We start from the raw sequence: 11,066 nt of genomic DNA, 5'->3' as shown, positions 1-11,066 counted from the left end.
TCATGTTTGAAGCAGCAACAGGAGAGGGGAGATGAGGCAGCTGCAGCGAGCACGGACACAGAGCGGCCAGAGAAACCCCCTCTTCCGCCCCCCCTCCCAGACTGTAGTGAGGCGTTTGTGCAAAACTGCGGATAAACGGCAGAAAAAGTGTGGGTGTTGAACCCTCTAACCGGGAAAAGTGTGGTAAAACACCCACATCCCCCACGGGCGCGACGCCCCTGACCGCGGTCAGCCTTCGCCGGAAACTGCCGACATACTTCACAATACATTACGCCGCTGCGGTGGTTCAGCCAGGTATACTGATCCCTCCACCTCGGGAGAAATCCCCTTTTTCTCCTCCCGGACTCGTAGCACTCCTTCCCCGCCGTCACTCTAAGCATGTCCTGCAGGCATTCTAGCGAATCACGATTGACGTACCGGCAGTGACTGGCCAATTAGTGTAATCAGCGATTGGTCAGTCGACATGTCCTGCACCTACTTTTACTGGACCCGGGTTATGTCGAACCCTTAACATGTTATGGGTCTCATCAAGTTTATTCCCATCAGCGACTACCTTCCCCCTGTAGAGGCTCAACGGTCTGGGCGTGTATTGGTCCAACTTCCCCAGGAATGTGGACTGTAGTGGCTTTAGTGTGATCCTCCATAATTCCTCCTCAATCTGCAAAAGAGGTCAGAAGAAAGATGGAGAAATATCATCAGATACAGAAAAAAAGAATTACTGAGACACAGAGCAACAAAAACAGAACAGAGTCATGCATTTTATTCTGACCGCATCATCAGGCTTACTTTTGCTACATTTTAGATTGGGCTGTCATGACATTTCTTTCAGTGAAAGACCAGAATTTCTGCCCCCCAAAATGATAACTTTTTGTCTGGTCCATAAACCAACTGAAATAATCTAACATTTGTCCACTTTCCCCACAACAATTGCAATTGTTTTTACATACCTTCATCCAGTGTGCTCGACACGATAAATCACCTGATAAGGATACTAAGACATAGTTAGTAACTGACCACTAAAGAGATCGTCTATGCAGCACGCATCTCACTCTGCCCCCTGTACAGTGGGCTCTCTATTTGACAACTCTAAAGTCGGCGCGGTGTAACTTATCACCTGCAGCGTGGCTCGCTCTGCCCTCTGCTGCGGTTCGCGGCTAACAAGCACACACGGCCGACTTACAGCTAACACCCCTCGCTAACGGTGTTAGCTAAACGGCTAACCCCTCACTAACAGCTAACACCGTCAGCGAGGGGTAGCCCCGTACACCGGGGGGTTAGCCGTTAGCGAGGGGTTCGCGGCGCCCGGCGCCCCTCGCTAATGGCTAATGCCTCGCTAACGGTGTTAGCCGTTAACGGTTAGCTGTTAGTGAGGAGTTAAGGTTAGCTGTTACCGAGGGGTGCCGCGAACGCCCCTCTCTAACGGCTAGCCCCCCGGTGTTAGCCGTTAGAGAGGGATTCCGCACAGTGGCATAGATAGAAATGCATAACGTTACGACATAGTTTACTCTATCACTCTGGTTCTGCATGCAGCCATAAACCGGCACCCAGCGCTGTCTGATTAACTTTATGTGAAAGAAAAAACACATCCCTGCTTACTTTAAATTATAGTCGCTTGCAAACGTCAGGTTTAAATTACATTTGAAGCAAGTATTTTAAAACTTGCTAACATTAGTTTCAAGTTACACAGAAGTCTGTTGAAGCCAATATTGTTAATTACAAATTACATCAAGAGCCTCCAGTTATTTTCCTTATTTCTACAACAAAGTAAAATCTGAAAGACTGTAGTAATTAACCAACTATATCACTAATATTAACTTAATTCTTACCTTAATGGTTCAGTCAGAGACGTTCTACTGGTTCAGTCTCCCATTTTTCAAATTTCTCCTTTTGTCCTTTGGCGCGAATACCCAGAAGTACCCAGAATGCACAACGAGCAAATTGTGTGTGTGTGGATCTGCATAAGAAGATTTGTTGAGCCACTTACATACAGCTTGTTAGGGAAAACAATCAAAATGACTTGTGTTTTGAACAAATGCAGACTAATTCACAACATGACATACATATATATATATGTGTCTTTGTTTTGTATTGTTATTATCACAGGCTTAATTATGTCACAATTGGAGTAGATAGATAGATAGATAGATAGATAGATAGATAGATAGATAGATAGATAGATAGATATACTTTATTGATCCCAAGCTGGGAAATTCCGGTGTAGCAGCAGCATTATACATGGAGACAATAACAACACAATGAAATAAGAGGAACAACCTAGACATATTAAATAGCAATAGAAAAAAGTAATATACAAAATGTATAAAATGTATTAAAAAGAATAAATAAGCAGAGTAATTGTAGTGCAAGATAAAATATAAGGTGCAGTAAACAGATTTTATAAACCAAAGTGCGTAGAGACTTGTTGTTATGACCGGAGTTTTAGCTGTTATTATTGTACAGTGTGATGGCGTGTGGCAGGACAGATTTCCTGTATCTGTCCCTTCGACAGTGGAGCTGCAGCAGTCTGTGAGAAAAGGAGCTCCGCTGTCTGTCTACTGTGTGATGGACAGGGTGCTGATCATTGTCCATGATGGAAAACAGTTTGTTCAGCGTTCTCCTCTCCACCATGGTCTCAAAAGACTCCAACCTGAGACCAAGTACAGAGCCAGCCTTCTGTTAGTGTCGCTGGCTCTGATGCTGCTGCTCCAACACACAGCAGCAAAGAAAATGGCGCTGGAAACAACAGACTGGTGAAAGATCTCCAACATCTTGCTGCACACGGTGAAGGATCTCAGCTTCCTCAGGAAATAGAGTCTGCTCATCCCCTTCTTGTACACAGCTTCGGTATTAGATTTCCAGTTCAGTTTGTTGTCGATCACCACTCCGAGGTATTTGTAGTCCTCCACCTCTTCCACCACCTCCCCTCTGATCCGTAGTGGCTGTGAAGGCATCTTCTTCCTCCTGAAGTCTATCACTATCTCTCTGGTCTTGTTGACATTCAGCCTCAGGTGATTCTGTTCGGACCACTCTACAAAGCCATCTACCAGTGTCCTGTACTCACCCTCCTCTCCTCCCCTTATACACCCGACAACAGCTGAGTCGTCAGAAAACTTCTGCAGGTGACATGACTCAGAGTTGTGCTGAAAGTCTGCGGTATATAAGGTGAAGAGGAAGGGCGAAAGCACAGTTCCCTGTGGAGCTCCTGTATCACTGACCACCACATAAGACAGAACACTGCCTTTACGGACAAACTGTGGCCTGCCTGTCAGGTAATCAGTAATCCAGGAGATCATTGTGTCATCAACTCCCATCACCTGCAGCTTCTCACCCAGTAGCGGAGGTTGGATGGTGTTAAAAGCACTAGAGAAATCAAAGAATGTGAATCCTCACAGTGCCTCCTCCACCATCCAGATGCATATGGGCTCGTTGCAGCAGGTAGATGACAGCGTCATCAACTCGTAAATGGGGCAAAGAGTCCAGAAATGTACTCACCTGTGGCCTCAGCTGGGCTAAGACCAGTCTCTCCAGGACCTTCATCACATGAGATGTGAGGGCGACTGGTCTGTAGTCTGCCGGGTCAGATGGTCGCGACTTTTTGGGGACTGGAACCAGGCAGGACTTACGTCATATTCATACTTTGTATATGACAAGGAGATGTATACTTCATCCATATTTGATTAGATATGGTTCATGTTCAACAAAACCTTAAATATGCATTGGAAATGGTCTCTATTCTATAGCAGTTCCAGAGTTAATATATGGCTTTGAGTGAAATATCAACTTAATATAGCCTGTATATGTAATACATTCAGATATGCCATATTCCAGAAAAAATGTTGTGATCAGTCAGATATGTCCTGATATGATATGAGGCGATAATTGGAACACAAACACTACACAAATAAGATGTTGCTGGTATCCTAATATAAGATATGTTACCATGATGTATATTGGGGTCATACTTTACCTAATATGGGATATCAATAAACTCAGGATATAGATCAGAAATGTTCTGTATTGTACAGAAAATTCAGTGACATATCTAATGAGATATTCTGGTATTCTGGCAATTTTTGCCCAGTATAAATCACCAGATTCCATCCATTGTCATGACCTATCAATATCAGTTAAATATTTCACCTAAAACCGGCCTGACGGCAAAATCTGTAATATATATGTTTTATATGAGAAAAGGTGATGATATATACTACAGATATTGGCATTATTCTACTCAAAGTAGGGTGTCATTAATTTCCTATATTCTGCACTGCGTCATATTTATACTTTGTATATGACAAGAAGATGTATACTTCATCCATATTTGATTAGATATGGTTCATGTTCAACAAAACCTCAAATATGCATTGGAAATGGTCTCTATTCTATAGCAGTTCCAGGGTTAATATATGGCTTTGAGTGATATATCAACTTAATATAGCCTGTATATGTAATACATTCAGATATGCCATATTCCAGAAAAAATGTTGTGATCAGTCGGATATGTCCAGATATGATATGAGGCGATACTTGGAACACAAACACTACACAAATAAGATGTTGCTGGTATCCTAATATAAGATATGTTCCCATGATTTATATTGGGGTCATATTTTACCAAATATGGGATATCAATAAACTCAGGATATAGATCAGAAATGTTCTGTATTGTACAGAAAATTCAGTGACATATCTAATGAGATATTCTGGTATTCTGGCCCTTTTTGCCCAGTATAAATCACCAGATTCCATCCATTGTCATGACATATCAATATCAGTTAAATATTTCACCTAAAACAGGCCTGATGGCAAAATCTGTGATATATATGTTTTATATGAGAAAAGGTGATGATATATACTACAGATATTGGCATTATTCTACTCAAAGTTGGGTGTCATGAATTTCCTATATTCTGCATTGCGTCATATTCATACTTTGTATATGACAAGAAGATGTATACTTCATCCATATTTGATTAGATATGGTTCATGTTAACAAAACCTTAAATATGCATTGGAAATTGTCTCTATTCTATAGCAGTTCCAGAGTTAATATATGGATTTGAGGGATATATGCAATAAATATACATCACATCACGAAATGCCATAGACTTAATCAGTATTCTAGAAAAAATATTGTGATCAGATATGACCTAATGTCATATATAGAATACATACATGACAAAATTTAAAATGTTGCTCGTATCCCAATACAATATTTTGTCTTCATGTTGCATACTGGGTTCATATTTGACCAGATATGGTGCATATCAACAAAACTCAGGATATGCGTCTAGACAGAATCCAAAAACGGATATTTAGGGATTCTGGGTATTTTCGCCCAGAGGACATATACGGAACACATACATGACAAAATCCAAATATTGTTCGTATCCTAGTACAATATATTGTCTTCATGATGTATATTGGCTTAATATTTGACCAGATATTGTGCATATCAACAAAACTCAGTATATGCATCAGAAAAGTCCGCATTCTAGACAGAATCAAAAACCAGATATTTGGGATTCTTGCTCTTTTCACGCAGTGTTGTACTTTTACTCTACTGCATTTATTTCATAAATATTGTTACCAGTTAATTTGCAGCTCACATTGAGCCAAAGTAGTGGATTTTGAATTAAAATATATTATTGGCAATTGGGTTACAGAAAATGCTGGTAATCGGTCAACCCATGATACACAGTGTATACATACATTTAAGTATGTAGTAGTATAATTTACCTTTACTTGTTCCTTCGATACTGAAGTACATTGACTTTAAGACTTTAAGTACTATTCGTCTGGGTGACATTCACTTTTACCAAAGTAATATTTTGACATAATATTATTACTTTTTTTTAGTATGACTTTTGGGTACTTTTCAGTTGAAGTTTCTTCACATGCTTTTTAACTGCATTGGACCAAGTAATGGAAATGTCAGTCTGTGGGACAGCCCACTACTTTGTTCAAGACCAAAACATTCATGGTTGGCACAGCATGTAAAAAATGTCACGTATTCTGTGAAATATTTCAACCTCTACATTTACATTTACATTTAGGCCATTTATAGCAGACGCTTTTGTCCAACGCGACTTACATTAGTGCATTTGTCCTCTAGTGGCTTTTCAATCTAGCACCTCCGTCAGGTCAATATGAGGGTTCCCAATACTGCAAAACTTTTAACATCCTCATCAGCTTCAGCTGTACTTTGTGTTTACTGTTCGTTTTCTTATGCTACGATGGTGAACACGGTATAAGTATTATATATTCCTGCTGAACTGAACAATGCTAGCATGCTAAAGTTAGCATTTAGCTCAAAGCACAGGCTCATATTGCTACTAGCATGTCTGCAGATTCTTAGTTTGGTTACTGTCATTAATACTTAGCTGAAATAAGTATCTGGTACAGATTAAGTACTTTTTCCAGGTTTGATATAAAATATGAATATGTATGAGAAATGTATCAATATTTGTACTCTTGATGAAGGAAAATCCTCTTTGGGTAGCTGACTGATGGTTATTCATTCAGGTTTATAAAAAACGTTTCGTTTAGGCTCCGCCCATTAAAGCTCATACCCCATGGGACCTTGCTCTGAAACAAGTTCATTATTTAATGTTGAGTGAAAAATAATTTTCTGATCCTGTTAAGACTTGATAATGAATGTCATATTTAATGTTTGTGAATTTAAAGGATAATTTTTCATAATTTTTCAGCAGGAGAGTCACTGTTCGTCATAAATCAAGTAAAAAACCAAATAGTTTGTGTAAATACTCTCAGAGAACTACATCATATCACCAACATCATCACGGCCGCTGCCTTAGCACAGAAGACTACAAACAAATATGGTCATATTAACACCTGCTGTTACGGTAAAGGACAGTCAGTCAGATTTCTGAGCTGGTCATATACAGGACCGATCCTTCAAGGTTTCAGTTTTGAGTTAAGCTGATTGTCAAACTGAACAACATCAGTTATGCAGTTGATGGGTGTGTATTCTTCTTAAATTATGTATTTTAACAGTGTTATACTTGAGTAGTTTTTATAACAAAACTGTAACTTTCTTGAATTTAAAAAATACCCATTATATTAACAAACATCATATGTGTCATTTTTCGTACAATTCACTGTACTACTGTGTATATATCTGAAATAAGGTCCCCTGATGGTCCCCGGCAGGCAAAGCACTTCACCTCTCTACAGAAAATTCATTTGGTGGAACAGAAACAGATAATGGTGTGTTCCCTACTATTCACTATGACACAATTCACCATTTTTTTAATTTCAAACATCCATCGGTTGTGTGCCTTGGACCTCTTGCACTGGCAGATTAACAAGACTATACAGAGTCACTCAGTAAAAGTTGAAAAAGTTACAAATCAAACCAAATTACAAAAACAAGGCCTCAACTTGATTTTAGAATAGAATATATTTTAAAACATGTTTTTTTCTGTTAAGTTTACTCAGGCTTCTCGTACAACAAGACGATAAGTACAGATCCCTGGAATGAATACTCCCTTGATCAGCCCATGAATTTTCATCAGGCAGTGTGAGAGTGTGAGAACATCCTCAGCATACTGAATTGATACAACAAAAGTAAAACTTGACCAAAGCGATTAGCTCGTGTTGCTGACAAATACGAGAAATTGCTTGCCTCAGTGTCCCCATCATAGCCTCGGGACACTTGTGACATAGAGCACGCTCACTGAATGCTCAGTAGTTGTAGATTGGTCATGGGAGCTCAGAGCAACACATCGCTGTGCTAACAATCTTTTCCATTATAAGAGCTTCCATTCTTCCATTCACAGCCCATTCTGCCCTAATCTTATTGGAGTCTCATAACGTTCTGCGGCCCTTCAGCGGGAGGCTTAAAGCACCTGGCAGGTTGTTAAGAGGGGAGCTTGTAAATGCCTGTGGTTAAAATTGGTTCTGGGGCCCAAACACAAGCCATCACTGCCAGGGAAGAGGGGAGGGAGACCGATTTGGTTGTCAGGTCCATTTTACATTTTTGTCAGTTTTGTCAGTGGAGTGGTGGGGAGAAAGTAAGTGAAACCTGTTGCTTCCGTCTACTTTTGTTGTTTTCTGGTGCTATTCAGATGGTGCTTTGGATCAGGTCTCATCTCAGAACCAGAGGACACTATGGTAAACTGTGTGAACAATGGGTAGTCAAGGCACCAATACATTTAAAACATTTTTACAGCAAAATATTGAATAAGTCAATACTCTGTATTACTGCTAAGATAACATTTCAAACATGAGTTGTCTGACTTAAATCAAATCGCTAGAAACTTAGTCTAGAACTCTTGCTCAACAGTATGTTGTGCAGTAGGGCATACGATTACTATTACTAGTATACTATAGCTCCTAAGAAACTTTTTTAAAAAATTGATTCTGTGGCCCCTGTGGACAAAAGCAGTAATGAGCACCACTGCCATATACGGGAAAGACAGCTCTGGTTAGCTTGTGCATTTATTCAGAAAGCCAGTGAATGATTTTTTGCTTTTTTAAACACAGCCGTTTGCTGAAGCTGTTAGAGTGCTAGTGGCACAAGAATGTCAGACAAAGTGCAGCCAAACCACAAGATGGACATGAAATGTAAGGTGAGACATTATATTATATTATACTAGTGCAGTGCCTGTAAGAAAAGTGTATTCCTATAGAAAAGTGGGAGGTTAAGAAGCTTTTTCATGGATGGCCAAATGAGGCTGTGTTTGAAGGTGGGACGTCAGGGATATTTAGGTTTGTTGTGAAATCCGATATATTTTTGATTTTGCCATTATATTTCACCTTAAAAACTATTTACTTGGTGTCATTATTTTCAGCACAACCTCACATGTGTGACTGTACAGTTATTTTTTTATTTTGACATACTGTATTAACACAATGGACCTAAAATCACAAAAAAAATCCGAGTAGAAAAAGTTAGATTTTTTTACTGTGAAAACCACAAATATGTTTAACAAACCATTTTTACTTGTAATGCAAATATAAATTGTTGTTTGCTAAATTTGTGCATACATTTTAAACATTTACGAAGTTATATGTAACTATTTACATTTAAATGCAGGCAATGCTCAGGTCTGCCTGTGCTCCTTCCAGCTGAATAAAGAGCTGCACTGCCTGCTCCACATTCAGCAGCTTCTCATTGTTCTGACTCATTAAACAAAAAAACGACTCCACTACACACTAAACACACTACACCAAACACTACATAACACACTAACTACACACTCCAAACACGCTAAATGTCACAAATCTCTCAACTCTCAATATCGCTGTCTCTACACTGACCATCGTTCGGCCTGTCAATCATCCGCCTAGGTCCCTCCCACAACTTCCTGTTCCTCAACAACCAAACTTGCTGCTTGGTCACTTTCATGACAAAAGCCCGTTTTTACCGTTTCTTCTGCACCAGACACAAAGCGAACGTGACGGCAAGCTACACACGAACATCCACAGATTCCAATTCCACTTTGTTGTCCGCGCGTCTCCGGATCTCCTCAGATCCAAACAGACTCGGCCCGGACTCGTTTAACCTCAATAATCCACAACAGTCAGTTTAGATGCACAGAACAGAATGGGACCGAACCGCCGGCAAAATCCCGGTCCAGCTCGCGCCGCTGCAGGTATCAATCCGCTTGTTTCTTCAGGTATGTCGTGGGCTTGAGCTCTGCAGTGATTGGCTCTGGTGTGCACGTGGCCACGGTGTGCAGTGATTGGCTCTGGTGCGCACCTGACTGTGGTGGCTCCGGTGGACAATGCTCGGCGGAATTTGTAAAGCATTTATGAAATAATTTAGTCACGGTATCATTGCAGTCCAAGCAAATGCTTAGATGCACACCACTGAACCACGCAGCAGCCATGTTGAAAGTCTCAGGTCAGTGTGATCCTGATCCGCAGAGATATTTGACTAACAGAAACACACACACACACACACACACAGACAGAGATTCCGTGCTTTTATAGAGAGATTATACCATTTATATTATATTATACTGAGACATTGCCAATTTTACTTTGTTTTCATTTTTGCCGTCTACACAATAAACATCAAATGTAGAGGCAGTCATTAACATGAGAGAAGAATTTCTGTCTTGTTATTCACATGTGAGCCATTTCTTTGTTAATCATCTTTTTATTTTATTCAAAATTATGGGTATTACTGAAATATTACTACCCATGATAGTGTACAGATACAAGTAATTAAAGATCTAATAAGCGGTGGAGCACTGAAGTATGAATATGTGAACAAGTAGTTGAGGGTGTTTTTGATTTAACTGTGGGAGTGGAAATTAGGCTCTTGCCCATTCCAACACTCCAGGACTGTGGCTCTCTATGAAGAACAACTGGAGTTCCAGGAGTGATGAGAGTCACCAGCACAACAGGTTTACCTTTTAGGGCTGAATGTAATGGCAGCTTTTCCAACTAAAATGACACATTATGATAATGATAATCGTGCACTCCCGTGCACTGCTATTCCTACATTCAAAATCAATTGCTCATTACTGCAGTACTTGATCATCATTGACTGAAATCATCTCCTATAGGCCTAAACCTGATTTCACTGGGGACATCCTGGCATGTAAAATGTGTATATTGACTCAGCAGAAACTTCATTCACTCATAGAAACATCACAGAATTTCTTAACACAGACTTCCTGTCTTAGTGGTGTGTGTACATTATTATACCAAAAGCTATTCATCTCCATGGCAAGCTTGGGGCCTTTGGGTATTTCATTGGGGATTTTGTTTTAGCTTGGGGGTTTTCAGAGCGCCTGGGGAAGCACCTTGTCCAGAGGCCTGGATTAAGCTAGGCTGGTGGGTTGAGCATAGGGTCGAGGGGAGAGACTGAGAGCTAGCTGAGGTAAAGAGACCAAGGTTAGTGCTAGGCCTGAGGATGAATAAGGCCAGTCTTATTGCTGAGGCGGGCTGAATACAAGGACGCCAGCGCAGCACTGCATGGCTAGCAGGTATTGAGGCGGGCCACGCCACATAATTGGATTGAACGCTGGCCACGGTATTTATGTCACTTCTCGTCTTGTCAATCCCATAACAGGCATGGCAACAGCGTG

This window comes from Sparus aurata, chromosome 8 (genome assembly GCF_900880675.1).
Source record: "Sparus aurata chromosome 8, fSpaAur1.1, whole genome shotgun sequence".
NCBI classification, from domain to species: Eukaryota; Metazoa; Chordata; class Actinopteri; order Spariformes; family Sparidae; genus Sparus; species Sparus aurata.
Note: the sequence above shows the minus strand (reverse complement) of the source record.